The 19,216-nt window shown below is 43.0% G+C and overlaps 1 long non-coding RNA gene and 1 pseudogene across 2 annotated transcripts in view; both read right to left on the bottom strand.

Moving 5' to 3' along the window:
- LOC120876798 overlaps window positions 1-19,216 on the bottom strand; it is a 32,375-nt gene that overhangs the window by 8,934 nt on the left and 4,225 nt on the right. The window contains exon 1 of one of the 2 annotated variants that reach the window (XR_005724207.1): window positions 18,992-19,086. The exons of the other annotated variant lie outside the window; for it this stretch is intronic. This is a non-coding gene — a long non-coding RNA (uncharacterized LOC120876798). Of the gene's footprint in view, window positions 1-18,991; window positions 19,087-19,216 lie in introns of those variants that run through there. 2 annotated transcript variants of the gene reach the window in all.
- LOC120876791 lies at window positions 3,770-5,107 on the bottom strand (annotated as a pseudogene).

A 19,216-nucleotide genomic window follows, 5' to 3' on the forward strand; every position in this document is an offset into this window, starting at 1 on the left:
AAACAGATTCCCCAGGAGCTCCAGGCCAGGGCTGGGGCCCAGTGGAGCCTCAAGACGGGTGGGCTAATTGGATGGGACTGGTGTATGTGTGAGCATCTGGCAGGGTCTGCAATAGGGCACAGCCAGATTGCATTTCCTTTCCATTTGTGAAATGAATAGAAATAATGCCGGTTTAGCCTGTTCTGTTTCTTCAGATGAAAGAACGTATTTATTTTGTCAGGTTTCTTTTCAGTATTTTAAATTATGGTAAGATATAAGCAACATAAAATTTTTATCGTCTAAACTATTTTAAAGTGTACTACACTGTTTCAACCATCACCACCATCCAACTACAGAACACTTTTCATCTTGCAAAATGGAAGCTCTATATCCATCAAATAAAAATTCCTCATTACCCTACCCCCATGTCCCTCTTTTTTTAATCTGTGCAAGGATTGGGTTTGGTGGTGTCATCTCTTTAATAAATACATATCAGTGCTTTCCTATGTGCCTGGCACTGCGCTAGGGCTGACACAAGAGCAAGTCTAGGGTCTTCGCTGACTCCGTGGGTGTAGGATGCAACAAGTTTGAACAAAATCAGAGAATTTGTTTTTTTTTTTTTGTCTCTTCATTCAATAAAACTCTCCTGACCCTGTGACCAAAGAGGGCAGGAGGCAGTGATGGAGGACACGTTCTTCCCGCCCCAGAGGTGCTCACATCTGGTCCAGGAAGAGGGCTCCAACTACTAGCTATGCAGGCTTCCCCTCCCCAGACCTCAGCTTTCGCAAATCCCACCCACACTTCCTCCCTGAGGAAGCCTAGGGGAACCAGCACCCCACTGCCTCAGCTGAGGAAGAGCACAGCACCGGAAGCTGCATCCTGGGATTCAGCCCAGAGCTACCAAGTCACACTGGGTGACCCTAACCCCTAACCCTAAACTGCCCCCTCCGGATCTCATGCTGCGGTCAGTCTGGGACCATCAGTCCCCAACACATACATACACCCCAAGTGGCCCTTGTCATAACTAAATTAGATCATGAATATGAGTGAACTTTGCCAATAAAAGTGCTCTGGGAACATGAGAGCTCCAATTACAGCCTTCTGTGATTTGTAATTTAGAGGAAGGGGCATGACTATCCCTGTGGGCTGACAGCTCCACAGCTGCCTCTTGATCCCCTCCCACCTGGCTTCCTGACACAGATGTGGACAGCCCCAGCCTGTTGATTCAACCTGCCCTCTGCAGAGGACATGAATAGTCCAGAATTGGCCACAGACTGAGCAAAGGTCACACAGCAAACAGGCCTGCCCTTCCCTTCTTGGGTAAGTATTTTATTAGCTGGCCTACTAGATTATCTCACTAAAATAAATGCATAAATATTTCTTATTGTCCCAAATAGATGCATATTGTCCAAATAGTATTGGAAGGAAACTTAGAGACTATCAAGAGTAACAGAAATGCTACTTTTGGTACAGTATCTCTACGGCCACTGCTATTACTACTTTGCTCTACAGGTGACGATAATAGCTAATATCCTGTTCCAGGCATCATGATGCAAGTTTTATATGGGTTCATTAGTCTTCACATCATTCCTGAGGTAGGTTTATCATTATCTACATTGGACAGATGAGGTAACTGAGGCATATAGACGTTGAGTAACTTGCCAAGGGTCACGCTGTCACATGGGGCAATCTGATCTGGAGCCCCCATCCTCACCCTTCTATGGGCCACCCTGCACATCAGGGAGACTGAAGGAGTTGGTTCAAGGTCATAGGAGTACCTGACTCGGGCCCTGACATTTAGCCCTACAGTCAGGAGTAAGCCTGTATGGAACACCACTCACTTCTGCTCTAGATGTGACACTTGAGGTCATCTGCTGGGATTTCATGGGCAAACCATCCCAGAGAGGATACAGGAATGAGATCACCTCATCAGTGCCTAGAAGAAGGGTGCCAATGTACTAGTGGAAGAGAGGAAATCAGATAGTACTCAGTGAAGTCTTAAAGGTCTAGTGGGCTCAGCATGTCAGGTGGAAGGAATTGGGAACCTCAGCTACAGGGGAGTCAGACTGACCTCAAGCTCTTTGCCACAGGCCTCCACCATTACTCCCTCCCAGGAAGATCACGTGGGGCACCAGAGAGACCTGCCCTCCACCATTCTGCACAGTCAAAAAGCCCCAGTCTTGGACTTCCCTGGTGCTCTAGTGGTTAAGAATTCGCCTGCCAATGCAGAGGACACAGGTTCGATACCCGTTTCAGGAAGATCCCACATGCCTGAGGGCAACTGAGCCCGTGCACCACAGCTAGTGAGCCCAACCACTCTAGAGACCCTGCTCCTCAAGAGAAACCATCTCGATGAGAAGCCTATGGACCGTAACTAGAGAGTAGCCCCACCTCGTTGTAACTAAAGAAAGCCTGCGAGCAGCAATGAAGACCCAGTGCACTCAAAAATAAATTAATTTTTTTTTAAAGCCCAATCTCTCGTTCTGACCCTTTCTACAAAGCAAAATCTTAAGCTTTGGGTGAGAGACAGAAAAAAACTTTGTTCTAAGGACCTAGGAAAAATTACCTTGCCTCTGAGGGAAGAGTAAAAGCAAAATCATCTACTTCTTGGGAGAGAAGTAGGAAACTTTCTCACTGCCCCTAGGACACGGTCCAAGACCCACTGTTGTCACAGAAAGGATGGAAAACCCTTCTCTCCCCTTGGGGTGGTGGGGCTCAGGAAACTGTCTCCTGCCCAAGTAGTACCCACCAGGCAGAGGTGGGTACTACTGGGGAAGGGGCAGGAAACTCTTTACCACTCCAGACTAATCACAGATGTGTGTGAGTGCTCAGGCACTGTTGGGTCCGACTCTTTGAGACCCCATGGACTGTAACCCACCAGACTCCTCTGTCCTGGGATTTTTCAAACAAGAATACTGGAGGGGGTTGCCATGCCCTCCTCCAGGGGATCTTCCCAACCCAGGGATCGAAGCTGCACTTTGGTATCTCCTGCATTGGCAGGTGGATTCTTTACCACTGAGTCACCTAGGAAGTCCCAACCACAGATAGAAGGTAGAAAATAGTTGCCACAGAAAAGAGGTTTTGGAAACTGAGAAACCCCTATGTCCATGACCAAGATGTATAAGGGCCCACCCAAGACTCAGCTAAACCCACAAACTGAGGATCCACTGTGCCTGCCATGACCCTATCACAGTATAATGAGCCAGCAACAGTCTACCACCCAGGGAAGAGACGAGTATGGAGAGAGATATCCCCTGTGACATAGAAATACAGGGACTATGGAAAACCGAGAAAGTTGGGCAGAAGCCCTGGGAAAAACTTCATCAAAATTTTAAAATTTGTGCTTGAAAGGACACTATCAAGAAATTGAAAAGACAACCCACAGAATAGGAGAAAGTATTTACAGAGCATATATCTGATAACAGGCTCATGTCTATATATTAATATAATATATATAAAGAATCTTACAATTCAGTAACAAAAAGACAATACAATTAAAAATTATGTTTTGGAAGAACTCAGTAATAAGGTGACAGAATTCCAAAATCAAATTACATGGAAATATACATCACAATTTCTTTGTACAATAGGTGAGAAAACCCTGCAATATTAGAAGAATAGAGGCAAAGAAATATAAAGGACTAAGGAGAAAGGATGAGGATAAACAGCATTTTTAATAGCAAACCCAGAAGTTAAGTAGAAAGCATGTAGCTATGCATGCTTTATTCATCCATCTTTCACATTAGGTAACTGAGGGCAAAAAATAAAACCAAATCAGAGTTTTGTGTTGGGTGTAAATTTCAATCATTTTAAATCTGAATTGAATTCAGAACTAACTGTTTTTAGTTCCTAGGGATAATGACTGAATTCAAGAGCTCTTAATGACAAAAAAAAAATGTCATTGCTGTATCCAATCTGAGAGATGAGTACAGGTACAATACAAAGGGAAGTAGCATCTAGTGATGACCACTCCTCTGAAGTCATCATTAAAAATCAAGTAGTTGCTTATTGAGTACTTCGGCATTTGAACTAAATGATTGGAAAACTTCCTGGCAGACAGAAGAGATAAAAGTAATGGGGACTATGTGAAAACAAAGATATAAAAGTTTAGTAAGTGGAAAGAGTTTAATGAAGCCTCAATTGTTTAAAGGAAATTAAATGGAAGCTGTTAATCCTAATTGCTTTTTATCTGACATGCTTTTAAACCTGAAAAGAAACAATAATAAGGAAAGAAAATCTGCTAAAATGTTTTAGAATTTACACAATTCTTATTCTACTGCAAGAAAGTATTATTTGGTGCAAGGTGTATTTGTGGATGTACATGAACAGTATATATACTATCTGGACCATGTTGTGCTATGTACAGGTCTTTACAATTCTTCCTGAAGGGTTAAACAGTTCATTAGATTTCAAAATACATAATCATCTGTAAGCTGGCATTTGTTAGGCTCTTTCCAGCATTGATACTGGCATGTTTTATTACAGTCCAGTTCCAGCCAGTGCTTGCCAGCTTGTTACAACAGAAGTCAAGCAATAGGTGGGTAGAGTGCACGAAAAAGTGCCATGTTTCTCAATTGGAGACCCTGAAATAAGTGAAGTTACAGCTGTTGAATAAATGTCACTAAAAAGCAGGCTCTTGGCTTCTTCTTATACAGTGGGCAACTGTCCTCTTGACTTCTCCATTTCTGTCTTCCCTCCATTCTTTTGCAGCATCAACATTAGCAGGTGAGTCTCCACTGGGGTCTGCCAGCATAGAAATGACACTAATCATGATGATTCTCACTGTGTGAATAGGCAACTAGCATTTCTCTGGCTTTTCATAACCATATTTATCTTCCCCAGATTTGTGAAGAATAGAAAAGCATATATCACTATGTTTATCAACATTTGGATGCTAGATTTTGGTAATGAATTTCATTTTAGGAGGCCAAAGGGGATAAGCTTTTGGGAAAGTGAGATGAGCTTTAAAAACACCACCTTCTTAAAGTGTATCTGGAAGAGCAATAAGAACTTCCCATTGGTAAAGATCATTGTCATCTATTAAACTTTCTGAAAAGCCTTCCACTGGATTTTTGTTGAGTTCTGCCAGGTGTCTTCACTATAGCAGTACCAACTGCAGCTCAGTCATCCTTCCCCAGCAAGGGCCCAGGCTGGCATTGGGGCTTCCAAAGGACTGCACACAGGTTCCAGAGCTGCTGGAGCTGGGTGTGCTGAGGAACCCAGGTCCCCACAACCTGGGCACTGAAGCCGAGGCAGGCTGGTCTGTAGCAGTGGTAGCAGCACGTCATTGCCAGTGTGAGTCCACTCGCCTTGATAATAGCATTATTCATGATAGCCAAGAGGTGGAAATAACCCATATGCCCATCAATTGATGAATGGATAAATGAAATATAGCACCCATACAATGAAATGTTATTTGATCATAAAATCATACTGATACATGGTCCAACAAAGATTGTTTTAGTCCATTCAGGATGATATTAAAAAGAAAAAAAATCACAGACTGAGTAGCTTCTACACAATAGAAACTTATTTCTCATGGCTCTGGAGGCTGAAAATCCAAGATCAAGGTCCCAGTATGGTCAGGTTCTGGTAAGGGCTGTCTTCCAGGTTCCAGACTGCTGACTTCTTGCTGCGTCCTCACAGCAAGGATGAACTAGTTCTCTGGTGTCTCTTTTATAAGGACACTAATTCCAATCATTAGTGTCAAGCTACCCTCCTGACCTAAGCATTTCCCAAAGGGTGCACCCTCTAACACTATCATCTTGGGCAATAGGCGTTCAGCATATGAATTTTGAGAGTATACAAACATTCAGTTTATAGCAAGGATGATCCCTATAAACAAGCTAAGTGAAAAAAGCCAAACACAAAATGTCATGTAATGTAAGATTCCATTCATATGAAATGTGCAGAATAGGCAAATATATACATGTGAAAAGTAGAGAAGTGGCTGCTTAGGGATTGAGGGGATAGGGGGACTTTGGGAGGTACAGAGTTCCTTTAAAAAGTTTTAATTGTGGTAAAAAAAAATAACAAAATTTACTATTGTTAACACTTTTAAGGTGCACAGTTCAATGACATTAAATGGATTCATAATGTTGCACAACCAATACCAGTTCCTAGTTCCAGAAGTTCATTATCTCCCAAACAGAAATAGGATCTCTATACTTATTCCCTGGCAACTACAGGGCTTTTGTTTTTGAGGTGATGACATGTTCTAAAATGGACTGTGGGGATGGTTGTGAAACTCTATGAATAAACTAAAATCGGTTGAATTGTACACTTTAAATGGTGAATTTTATGGTATATGAATTATATATCAATAAAGCTATAGAATAAAGAAAAAGAAAGAAAGGAAGGAAGGAAGGAGAGAAAGGAAGGGAGGAGACCGAGAAGAACCCTCTGACACTGTAGACTCCACTTGAGGCACAAACTTACGTAAGTCAACTGTCTAAGAGAAAAGGAGACATGCCTACTTTCAGGCATAAATTCTATTTACCACATTTTCTTCTCTTTTTTTTTACATAGTGATTGGCATTCCACCAACAAATAGGAGAAGTTTATGAAAACCTAGATCAACCACTAAAAATATTTCAAAGAGGTATAATCAATAACCCAGTAATAGAATAAAATGGAATAATAGTAAAATACTAAATTAATTCCAAATAAGGCATAGAAAGAGGAAAAAGGGATACAATATCAGATGGCAAAAAAAATTGCAAGTAGTAAGACAGTAGTTTCAAATCCAGTCACATCTGTGATTATATCAGTTGTGAAAGATCCAAGTTCAGTTAGGTTCAGTCACTCAGTCACATCTGACTCTTTGTGACCCCATGGACTGCAACATACCAGGCCTCCCTATCCATTACCAGCTCCTGGAGTTTACTCACATTCATATCCATTCGTCGATGATGCCATTCAACCATCTCATCCTCTGTTGTTCCCCAGTTAAAAAAAAAAAAGACCCAAACTTCCAATGAAAAGACAGATTGTCAAACTAAAATTTTTAAAACTAAGACCTATATATTGTCCATGAGAACCTCACTTTAAATATAAAAATATATGTATGTTGAAACAGGATGGAAAAAATTATACCACGCAAACCCTAATCAAAAGGAAGTTAGGGTAGCCATATTAATATCAGACAAAATAGATTTAAGAACAAAGAATATTACCAAGAATAGGGAGAGATATTATACAATGATAAGGCAGAATTTATCAAAAATTTATTAAAAATACATAATAACCTTAAATACATACACTAAGCTTATAGAATAGTTCATCAAAATACATGAAGCAAAATCTGATATAATTGAAAGGAAAAACAGAAAAATCCATAATTATAGTTGGAGATTTCAAATTTCTTCTCTCCATTCGGTAACTGATAAGTAGCCAGAAAACTGTAAGAAACAAGAAGGCCCACATAATATCAAAAGACCTACTCCTTTGACTGTGTGGATCACAATAAACTGTGGAAAATTCTGGAAGAGATGGGAATACCAGACCACCTGACTTGCCTCTGAGAAACCTATATACAGCTCAGGAAGCAATAGTTAGAAATGGACATGGAACAACAGACTGGTTCCAAATAGGAAAAGGAATACGTCAAGGCTGTATATTGTCACCCTGCTTATTTAACTTCTATGGAGAGTATATCATGAGAAATGCTGGGCTGGAAGAAGCACAAGCTGGAATCAAGATTGCCAGGAGAAATATCAATAACCTCAGATGTGCAGATGACACCACCCTTATGGCAGAAAGTGAAGAGGAACTAAAAAGCCTCTTGATGAAAGTGAAAGAGGAGAGCGAAAAAGTTGGCTTAAAGCTCAACATTCAGAAAACGAAGATCATGGCATCTGGTCCCATCACTTCATGGGAAATAGATGGGGAAACAGTGGAAACAGTGTCAGACTTTATTTTTCGGGGCTCCAAAATCACTGCAGATGATGACTGCAGCCATGAAATTAAAAGACGCTTACTCTTTGGAAGGAAAGTTATGACCAACCTAGATAGCATATTCAAAAGCAGAGACATTACTTTGCCAACAAAGGTCCATCTAGTCAAGGCTATGGTTTTTCCTGTGGTCATATATGGATGTGAGAGTTGGACTGTGAAGAAAGCTGAGCACCGAAGAGTGATGCTTTTGAACTGTGGTGTTAGAGAAGACTCTTGAGAGTCCCTTGGAGTGCAAGGAGATCCAACCAGTCCATTCTAAAGGAGATCAGTCCTGGGTGTTCTTTGGAAGGACTGATGCTAAAGCTGAAACTCCAATACTTTGGCCACCTCATGCGAAGAGTTGACTCATTGGAAAAGACTCTGATGCTGGGAGGGATTGGGGGCAGGAGGAGAAGGGGACAACAGAGGATGAGATGGTTGGATGGCATCACCGACTTGATGGACATGAGTTTGGGTGAACTCCGGGAGTTGGTGATGGACAGGGAGGCCTGGTGTGCTGCGGTTCATGGGGTCGCAAAGAGTCAGACACGACTGAGTGAAAGAACTGAACTGAACATTTCTAAAACACTGTACACAGCATCAACAGAATAAACACTCTTTTCAAGTACATATTAAAGATTTTATATATATATGTATTTGCCAAGACAGACATATTACCACATTCTGCCCATGAAATAAACCTCAACAATTTTAAAAGAATTAAAGTCACAAAATATATTTTCTAAACAAAATGGAATCAAACTAGAGATTCCTAACAAAAAGATATCTGAAAAAACCCAAATATTTGAAAACAACACACTTCTAAAAATAACTGAGTCAAAGAAATTGCAAAAGAAATTTTTAAATATTTTGAACTCAGTTAAATTAAAAACACAACATATCAAACTTCATGGGATGCAGGTAGAACAGTTTGTAGATGAAAATTTATATCATTAAAATGTTTGCATTAGAAAATACAAACTTCCCCAGTGGCACTAGTGGTACAGAATCCACTTTCCAAGGCAGATGTAAGAGACAGGGAGGGATTTGATCTCTGGGTCAGGAAGATCCCTTGGAGAAGGAAATGGTACCCTACTCCAGTATTCTTGCCTGGAGATTCCCATGGACAGAGGGGCCTGGTGGGATGCAGTTCATGGAGTCACAAAGGGTCAGACACAACTGAGTATCTGAGCCTTAGAAAATAAGAAAGGCTATCTATAATAGAAACCAACACAACATTGCAAAGCAACTATACTCCAATAAAAATTAATTTTTAAAAAAGTGGAAGAAAAATGAGATGGCAAAGGAATATGTATACTGTGATCCAGATTTTAAAAAATAAGATGTGTGGGAGTAGTATACGTACATGAAGGAAAAAACAGTTATACATACATAAAGGAAAAAAAATCACTTTCACATGGAGTGAAATAATGTGTGATTTTTTTTTCCTTTGTGCCTATCCATAGTTAGGAACGGCGGCAGTAAGGAGATACCCTTCGTCCAAGGTAAGGAGCAGCGGCTGTGCTTTGCTGGAGCAGCCGTGAAGAGATACCCGATGCCCAGGGTAAGAGAAACCCCAGTAAGATGGTAGGTGTTGCAAGAGGGCATCAGAGGGCAGACACACTGAAACCATACTCACAGAAAACTAGCCAATCTAACCACACTAGGACCACAGCCTTGTCTAACTCAATGAAACTAAGCCACGCCTGCGGGGCAACCCAAGACGGGTGGGTCATGGTGGAGAGGTCTGACAGAATGTGGTCCACTGGAGAAGGGAATGGCAAGCCACTTCAGTATTCTTGCCTTGAGAACCCCATGAACAGTATGAAAAGGCAAAATGATAGGATACTGAAAGAGGAACTCCCCAGGTCATTAGGTGCCCAAAATGCTACTGGAAATCAGTGGAGAAATAACTCCAGAAAGAATGAAGGGATGGAGCCAAAGCAAAAACAATACCCAGCTGTGGATCTGACTGGTGATAGAAGCAAGATCCGATGCTGTAAAGAGCAATATTGCATAGGAACCTGGAATGTCAGGTCCATGAATCAAGGCAAATTGGAAGTGCTCAAACAAGAGATGGCAAGGGTGAACGTCGACATTCTAGGAATCAGTGAACTAAAATGGACTGGAATGGGTGAATTTAACTCAGATGACCATCATATCTACTACTGTGGGCAGGAATCCCTCAGAAGAAATGGAGTAGCCATCGTGGTCAACAAAAGAGTCCGAAATGCAGTACTTGGATGCAATCTCAAAAACGACAGAATGATCTCTGTTCGTCTCCAAGGCAAACCATTCAATATCACGGTAATCCAAGTCTATGCCCCAACCAGTAACGCTGAAAAAACTGAAGTTGAACGGTTTTATGAAGACCTTTTACAAGACCTTTTAGAACTAACACCCCAAAAAGATGTCCTTTTCATTATAGGGCACTGGAATGCAAAAGTAGGAAGTCAAGAAACACCTGAGGTAACAGGCAAATTTGGCCTTGGAGTACGGAATGAAGCAGGGCAAAAGCTAATAGAATTTTGCCAAGAAAATGCACTGGTCATAGCAAACACCCTCTTCCAACAACACAAGAGAAGACTCTACACATGGACATCACCAGATAGTCAACACCGAAATCAGACTGATTATATTCTTTGCAGCCAAAGATGGAGAAGCTCTATACAGTCAACAAAAACAAGACCAGGAGCTGACTGTGGCTCAGATCATGAACTCCTTATTGCCAAATTCAGACTTAAATTGAAGAAAGCAGGGAAAACCACTAGACCATTCAGGTATGACCTAAATCAAATCCCTTATGATTATACAGTGGAAGTGAGAAATAGATTTCAGGGCCTAGATCTGATAGATAGAGTGCCTGATGAACTATGGAATGAGGTTCGTGACATTGTACAGGAGACAGGGATCAAGACCATCCCCATGGAAAAGAAATGCAAAAAAGCAAAATGGCTGTCTGGGGAGGCCTTACAAATAGCTGTGAAAAGAAGAGAGGCGAAAAGCAAAGGAGAAAAGGAAAGATATAAGCATCTGAATGCAGAGTTCCAAAGAATAGCAAGAAGAGATAAGAAAGCCTTCTTCAGTGATCAATGCAAAGAAATAGAGGAAAACAACAGAATGGGAAACACTAGAGATCTCTTCAAGAAAATTAGAGATACCAAGGGAACATTTCATGCAAAGATGGGCTCGATAAAGGACAGAAATGGTATGGACCTAACAGAAGCAGAAGATATTAAGAAGAGGTGGCAAGAATACACGGAAGAACTGTACAAAAAAGATCTTCACGACCCAGATAATCATGATGATGTGATCACTCATCTAGAGCCAGACATCTTGGATTGTGAAGTCAAGTGGGCCTTAGAAGGCATCACTATGAACAAAGCTAGTGGAGGTGATGGAATTCCAGTTGAGCTGTTTCAAATCCTGAAATATGATGCTGTGAAAGTGCTGCACTCAATATGCCAGCAAATTTGGAAAACTCAGCAGTGGCCACAAGACTGGAAAAGGTCAGTTTTCATCCCAATCCCAAAGAAAGGCAATGCCAAAGAATGCTCAAACTACCGCACAATTGCACTCATCTCACTCGCTAGTAAAGTAATGCTCAAAATTCTCCAAGCCAGGCTTCAGCAATACGTGAACCGTGAACTCCCTGATGTTCAAGCTGGTTTTAGAAAAGGCAGAGGAACCAGAGATCAAATTGCCAACATCTGCTGGATCATGGAAAAAGCAAGAGAGTTCCAGAAAAACATCTATTTCTGATTTATTGACTATGCCAAAGCCTTTGACTGTGTGGATCACAATGAACTGTGGAAAATTCTGAAAGAGATGGGCATACCAGACCACCTGACTTGCCTCTTGAGAAATCTGTATGCAGGTCAGGAAGCCACAGTTAGAACTGGACATGGAACAACAGAGTGGTTCCAAATAGGAAAAGGAGTACGTCAAGGCTGTATATTGTCACCCTGCTTATTTAACTTATATGCAGAGTACATCATGAGAAACGCTGGACTGGAAGAAACACAAGCTGGAATCAAGATTGCTGGGAAATATATTAATCACCTCAGATATGCAGATGACACCACCTTTATGGCAGAAAGTGAAGAGGAACTAGAGAGCCTCTTGATGAAAGTGAAAGAGGAGAGCGAAAAAGCTGGCTTAAAGCTCAACATTCAGAAAATGAAGATCATGGCATCCGGTCCCATCACTTCATGGGAAATAGATGGGGAAACAGTGGAAACAGTGTCAGACTTTATTTTTCGGGGCTCCAAAATCACTGCAGATGGTGACTGCAGCCATGAAATTAAAAGACGCTTACTCTTTGGAAGAAAAGTTATGACCAACCTAGATAGCATATTCAAAAGCAGAGACATTACTTTGCCAACAAAGGTCCATCTAGTCAAGGCTATGGTTTTTCCTGTGGTCATGTATGGATGTGAGAGTTGGACTGTGAAGAAAGCTGAGCGCCGAAGAATTAATGCTTTTGAACTGTGGTGTTGGAGAAGACTCTTGAGAGTCCCTTGGAGTGCAAAGATATCCAACCAGTCCATTCTAAAGGAGATCAACCCTGGGATTTCCTTGGAAGGAATGATGCTAAAGCTGAAGCTCCAGTACTTTGGCCACCTCATGGGAAGAGTTGACTCATTGAAAAGACTCTGATGCTGGGAGGGACTGGGGGCAGGAGGAGAAGGGGACAACAGAGGATGAGATGGCTGGATGGCATCACAGACTCGATGGACGTGAGTCTGAGTGAACTCCAGGAGATGGTGATGGACAGGGAGGCCTGGCGTGCTGCGATTCATGGGGTCGCAAAGAGTCGGACACGACTGAGCAAATGAACTGAACTGAACTGAACTGAACTGAACTATCCATAGTTTTCTAAACTTTGTCTTTTCTTCTACTTTCTACCATAACTTCTGTAATAAAAAAAATTTTTTTTAATAAACTTGTTGATGCTTGAAGGAAAAAAATAAGATGGTCTTACCAAATGCTCTAAGCTTAAGAAATAGAACAGATTATAACTGTTGCAAATCAGTGAATGGAAATAACAAACATAACAGAAATAAATTATAAACAGAGAAAATCATTGAAACTAAAAATTGCTATTAGAAAAACAATAAAATTATTAAACCTCTAGTCAGACGGGTCAAGAGACTTGGGCAAACAAGAGGGAAAGTTTGGGCCACAGAGTGTTCAAACTGCTATAAAAACAAGCCTCCAGACCCAAGGAGTTTGGCCTGAGAGAGGCCACGCTGGGCTAGTTGCTTGGCTTTGAATTCCTCTAAGTTTATTTCAGGTCTGAGTCTCTTTCCCAATAAGAGGTAGACAAGATGTAACAACTTTGACTGAATTCTGGAGATTGACCAATGGCAGTATTGGAAAATTTTCAGATTTAGGTTTTCCTTCCTGTCCAAGGTACTGCCACAGCACCATCCCAATACAGAACTGAAAGGGTGGTTAAATAACAAAACAAAAGCCCTGTGTTCAGGTTCTCTCTCTCTCTCTCCCTCCCTCTCTCCTTCCTTCCAGACCCAGGTGAATCAGAACAAGCAAGGGCCTGGGCAGCAGACCAACTTGGATTCCAGTCCCAGCTCTTCTTCTAACCAGATATCATCACTCCAAGCCTCAGTTTCTTTAAACATGTTTTAAGGTTGTTGTGAACTCATACCTCCAGGGCTATGAAGGTAAATGGCAGGATGCATGTACAGTGTTGGGAACAAGGTCAGCTGAATTCACATCAGTCTCTGGTCTCTTCCCTAAAGGAATGTGTTTCTTCTTCTCAATTTGACCTTCAACTACAAAAGCTGCAGAATGGCAGGAGCTGGGTCTCCTCACAGTTGTATCCCCAGTACTTACATAAGTTTTGGCAAAGAACATGTATGTGGTAAATGTACTGAATGAGTAGATAAATGAATGAATGATGACAACAATTATACTGGGTAACATGAGATGTAAAACTGAATCCCACAATATATTTATCAAGTGCACATGATTGTAGAGGCAGGGAGTATACAATGAAATGAATGAGATCCAGGCCTTGCCCTTGGGGAAATCAATACATTCTTTGTGATGTCCTCCCTGTACCAGGTTGTCATGCTAGGTTCCAGGTACTGGAACTTTTGGATTAGCCTCATCTCTGCCTGAGACAAGAGGATGAATCTAGACAGATAAACTACTCTATAAACTGTTTCTCCAAAATGTATGCTTCTGCAAACTATGTATTTCTCAAGTTATGAACTTCTAGAAGGCAAGGATGTGGCCCTATATACCTCCAAAATCCCAACTCAGGTCCCAGTGCTAGAGTTTAAGTGAAAGCTTTTTAAAAGTGGGTTTGTGGGACTTTTCTGCTGGTCCCGTTGTTAAGAATTCATCTTGCAATGCAAGAGACATGGGTTCAAACCCTAGTCAGGGAACTAAGATCCCACATGCCACAGAGCAACTAAATCCACGCACAGCAACTAGAGAAATCCCAAGCATCACAACTACTGAGCCTGAACGTCACAACTAGAGAGTATGTGCGACCTAACGAAAGATCCTGAATGCTGCAACTAAGACCAGCTGCAGCCAAATAATCATAAACAAATTCTTTAAAAAATAAATAAAGAAGAAGCAGGTTGGTAAAGATGGCATAGATAAGGAAGATGGGCCAGGTGTGGAAAAAGAGAGGCTGGGGGAAAGACACTTTGGCTCCAGAGCACAGTGTGAGCAAAGACCCAGAGATGAAAAAGTACATTCAAGGACACAGCAAGTGACCTGATGTAACCAGAGAGCTGGATCCATATCAGAGAGGGGCAGGGACAGGGGTAGGAGGAGAGAGGAAGGAGGCTGGAGACAGTGTCAAGGGCGGGAACACGTGAGGCACTTGCATATCAAGTTAAGGAGCTTGGGCCACATCCTAAGAGCTATGGGAGACAAAGGAGAGAATGGTTGGACAGTGTTTCCCAAAGATCATTTCAGGGGTTGATGTGGAGCTCAAGGCTGGAGGTGCAGGACCAGTGAAGAGTTCAGTGTGGCCTAGGGCAGCAGGGAATGTCCTGTTTGTTGAGGATAGAGGTATCTGTGTGTAGGATTCTAAACACACCCATGAATGTGTGCATAATCCCACACAGGGTCAGCCTAACCAGAAATCCCAACCCTACTCAGTTTCATGACCCACCAAACCCCAAAACCTGGGGAAGGCCATGAATACCAAAGAAGGAGGTGAGATGCATTCAGCCGGTGCCTGACTATATTTCTTCCTCTTCAACATTATCCTGTCAGATTCAACCCTCTTCTGCTGGCTTTCAGGGTCTTCTAATCTTGCTTTTGTTATTTAGTCACCAAGTCGTGTCCAACTCTTTTGCAACCCTATGGACTGTAGCCCGCCAAGCTCCTCTGTCCATGGGTTATCTTAGGCAAGAATACTGGAGTGGGGTGCCCTTTCATTCTCTAGGGGATCTTCCTGACCTACAGATTGAACCCACATCTCCTGCATTGGCAGGTGGATTCTTTACTACTGAGCCACCAGAGAAGCTATGTAAACCCTTCTTTGCCTCCTGCATGCTGTGTCAAAATCTTTGCACAGGTTGCTGATTTTAAAACCCCACAAAGCCAGCATGAGAGTGGAGCCTGGAGCTGCCAGGAAACCTTGCCCAAGGCCTAGCTCTCATCTGGATCAGCTATTTCTGCCTGGTCAGGCCCATGCTGGCATGCAAATCATCCTGCGCTCATGAACTAGGCTGACACCCAAGGACCCAGGCCTAGGCCAGCTTGGGGCTCCAGTGAAGTCATCAGAGAGGAAACTGGTGCAATTAATATCACTCCTTTTTGATGACTCAACCTCAAGTTCCTGATAACCAATGCTTCCTTCTCTCAAGGGTCACCCTTTAACGTATGCAGTTTATACCATTGATCTCAGAACCAGTTGGAAATTGCACCTATTAAAGAACATGGGCTCTGAAGCCAGAACACCTGGACTTAAATCCTGGCTCTGCCACTAGCTTTGTGATTCTGGGCAAGTTTTTAAACCCTTTTGGCCTCCATTTATTCAACTGTAAAATGGGACAAATTATAGTACGGTCTATTCCATAGGGTTATTGTGAGGCTTCAATAAATCCACACATGTAATGTATCTAGAATCAGAACTGGCAGACAATAAAAACTCACTGAAGTTTAGCACATGTTACTATCTGTTATTTTCAGGAAATCAACCTTGAATATTCATTGCAAGGACTGATGCTGAAGCTGAAGTTCCAATAATCTGGCCACCTGATGTGAAGAGCTGCTTCACTGGGAAAGACCCTGAGGCTGGGAAAGATTGAAGGCAAAAGGAGAATGGAGCAGCAGAGGATGAGATGGTTGGATGGCATCACTGACTCAACAGACATGAGTCTGAGCAAATTCTGGGAGACAGTGAAGGACAAGGAAGCCTGGCGTGCTGCAGACATGGGGTCACAAAGAGTCAGACAAGACTTAGCAACTGAACAACAACTATGTGCTGTAATTCATGAAATCTGCTGCTGCTTCTTTTGGAAAAATAAGGACTGCTCCACCCTACCTCCAGTCTCCTAACGCTTTTTCAGCTGAACATCACCTCCCATCACCTCCCAGAGAAGACAGATTCCTCCTGCAGTTTCTCTGAGGTGCACTGTCATCTCCTCAGTACAAAGCAGTTCAACAGGGATTCTGAGAGCAGGCTTCAAAGCAGCAGTGTTAACATCTACTCAGGAACTTGTCAGCAATGCAAACTCTACTGAATCAGAGCTCTGGGGGAGGTACCCAGCAAGCTGTGTTTGACCAAATCCTCCAGGTGATCCCGATACACAAGCAAGTTTGAGAATTCCTGCAGCAGAGTGTAGCACAGTGGTGTATTTAGGTAGATCCAGCCCAGTGCAACTGTACCCTCCTCGAGGAAGTGTTCCTGATTCACCCAAACCCCCTTTCATTGATCCTCCAACTTCCTCCCTAAATTGCAGCTGTTTGTGCCAGAGTGACTTCCTGGATTACAAATTCTCTGAGAGCTTGCTTTTGTGAGAGCGGGGTTGAATCTCAACCATCTCTATGCCTGCACTGAGCTTTGCTTAGAAAGATAAGTCACGCACTAGCTAGGTCAAGCACACCACATTTCCAGGTTCCTCTGACTAAGGCTGCTGTTACTGGGCCTCTGCTATCTGGGACTCTTGGTTACATTGTGCTTTTCCCCTGGAGGTTTTTCATCTCCATGCTGGGATGCCTGTCTCTTTGTCATTCCTCGAGTCCTCCTCTAGTTCCACTGATTTCTTGGTGCATTTTACACTTCACCCCTCCAGTATGTTTGCTCAAAGCCCTTTGGACAGACTGCTCCATCTCCAGGCAAATCTGTCCTCCCAATCCATGTTTTCAATCATAACACTTCTGTTTGATAACATTTGTCAAGTACTAGATGCTTGGCCCTGTGCTGGGCACTGTGTTCATTCTTTTAGTCCTTAACAACCCCAGGAAGGAGATACCTTACTTATTCCCATTTGGATGGATCACTGAAGCCTGAACACAATATGTAACAATCACACGTCATCTGTGTCACCTTGTGGGCTTCAGAACAAGGCTGCATTTGAAGAAAGGATTTCACTGCTATGGAAAGCTGGGAAAACTACTGAGAAGCAATTGCCTTTTTAAAAAATATAATTGACATATAATATACTTGTTTCAAGTACACAATACAATTCGATAATAACTGTGTATATTGTGAAATAATCACCACAGTGAGTCTAGTTAGCATCCATCACCACACAGAGTAATTGCCTTTTAATGTGTCTATTTCTTCCCCCAGAACGCAGGTTCCCAGAGAGCAAGGACTGCACCCCCCAGATCAGCACAGGGCTAGGAGGGTCTCCAGAAAGGTGGACCAGACAAAGGGATGGATGGAAAAGCATTCATGAGGAACTCTCAGTGTGGGAAGATTTACCTCCCACCCCTTCCCTGCAGGGAAAAAATGGTCCTAGGAGAGTTGAGTAAGAAACTTACTCAACTTACAGAAAGTCTGTAAGTTTGTAAGGGGCACTTCCTGTACGTATTGCAACAGGCATGCTAAAATGGGGCAGGAGCTATTCTGAAGGCTGGTTCCCAAGGGTCTCAGGCCTACTCCTCTCTAGTTGGCTAGACTTGTCCCACAAGAGAGGGCCAAAGGCCACTACTGAGCCCCCTCCCCCAGGTCTGCCTTAGAGTAGAGGTCAGTGCTTCCAGGTTCTGGTCTGAAACCTAAAGTTATCTTCAAGCATCTCTTTGTGCTTCAGCCCCACCTCCATGTCACCAAGCCTTAGAGATTCTAAGGGCTCACCATCTCCCCAGACTTCCCTCTTAACATCTCATCCACCACTACTTTAGCTCTGCCTGCATCCCTATCACCTCTCCTTCCTTCCCCTCCCTCTCTCCTTTCCTCCTTTCTTCCTTCTTTCTTCCTTCCAATCTTAGTCAAGTCCCTCCTGTGGGCCAGGCCCAGTGCTGGGTACTGAGACACAGAGAGCCCACTGATTCCATCTTTTCCCTCAAGTAGCATCTCCTGGGCAGGACAGGTGCATAGACACTAAGAGTTGCAGATGCTCTGAGAGAAAGAAGCTAGGGATCTGATGGGGACACTGGTGTGGAGAGGGCCCTCCTAGGGCCATTAACCTCCAGACCAACCCTGCACCTCTCTCCACCCTAAACTCTGCCAAGAGTCTCTGCTTAGACTGCATCACTGGGCTCATTCACCCTCTGCTCATTGGGAAGTCCTGGCAGCAGATGGGAGGGAGGAAGGGGCAGAGAGTGACCTTGCTAGATCACTACAGGTTATCTATGCCACAGCTTCCATCAGGCAGCCCTCAGCACACACCTCCCACCCCACCTGGCCTCCTCCCTTTGCCCTTCAGGCCACATGCTCCCACAACATCACTGGCCTTGGGGTGCCTCACCACACCTAGATTTTTTCCCTATATCTTGGCTACATCTTTGAAGACAGTCTTTGTATTAAAATTCCCTCAAATTGCCCTATTACAGATATACTGTTTCCCATGGGGACCCCAACTGATACAAGGCAGAGATAGGAAGGGTACCACGCAGGTGACACAGAAGGTGTCCTTACCTGAACACTGATCCTTCTAAAGCCCAAACTGACCATATGTCATCCCTGCTAAAACACTTTATGGCTCCCCATTTCTCTGAGGACAAAGTGAAGACTCCTTAGCCTGGTACCAGAGACTGTACACCATGTGGCCCCTGAAGACCTAGAAGCCTGTGGTGAAAATCACACAGACGGGGCATGACAGGGGTTTAGAAGGGGAAGGAGAAAGTCCCAGGAGGGAAGGAG

The sequence above is a fragment of the Oryx dammah genome, unplaced genomic scaffold (assembly GCF_014754425.2).
Source record: "Oryx dammah isolate SB20612 unplaced genomic scaffold, SCBI_Odam_1.1 HiC_scaffold_17, whole genome shotgun sequence".
Lineage (NCBI taxonomy): Eukaryota > Metazoa > Chordata > Mammalia > Artiodactyla > Bovidae > Oryx > Oryx dammah.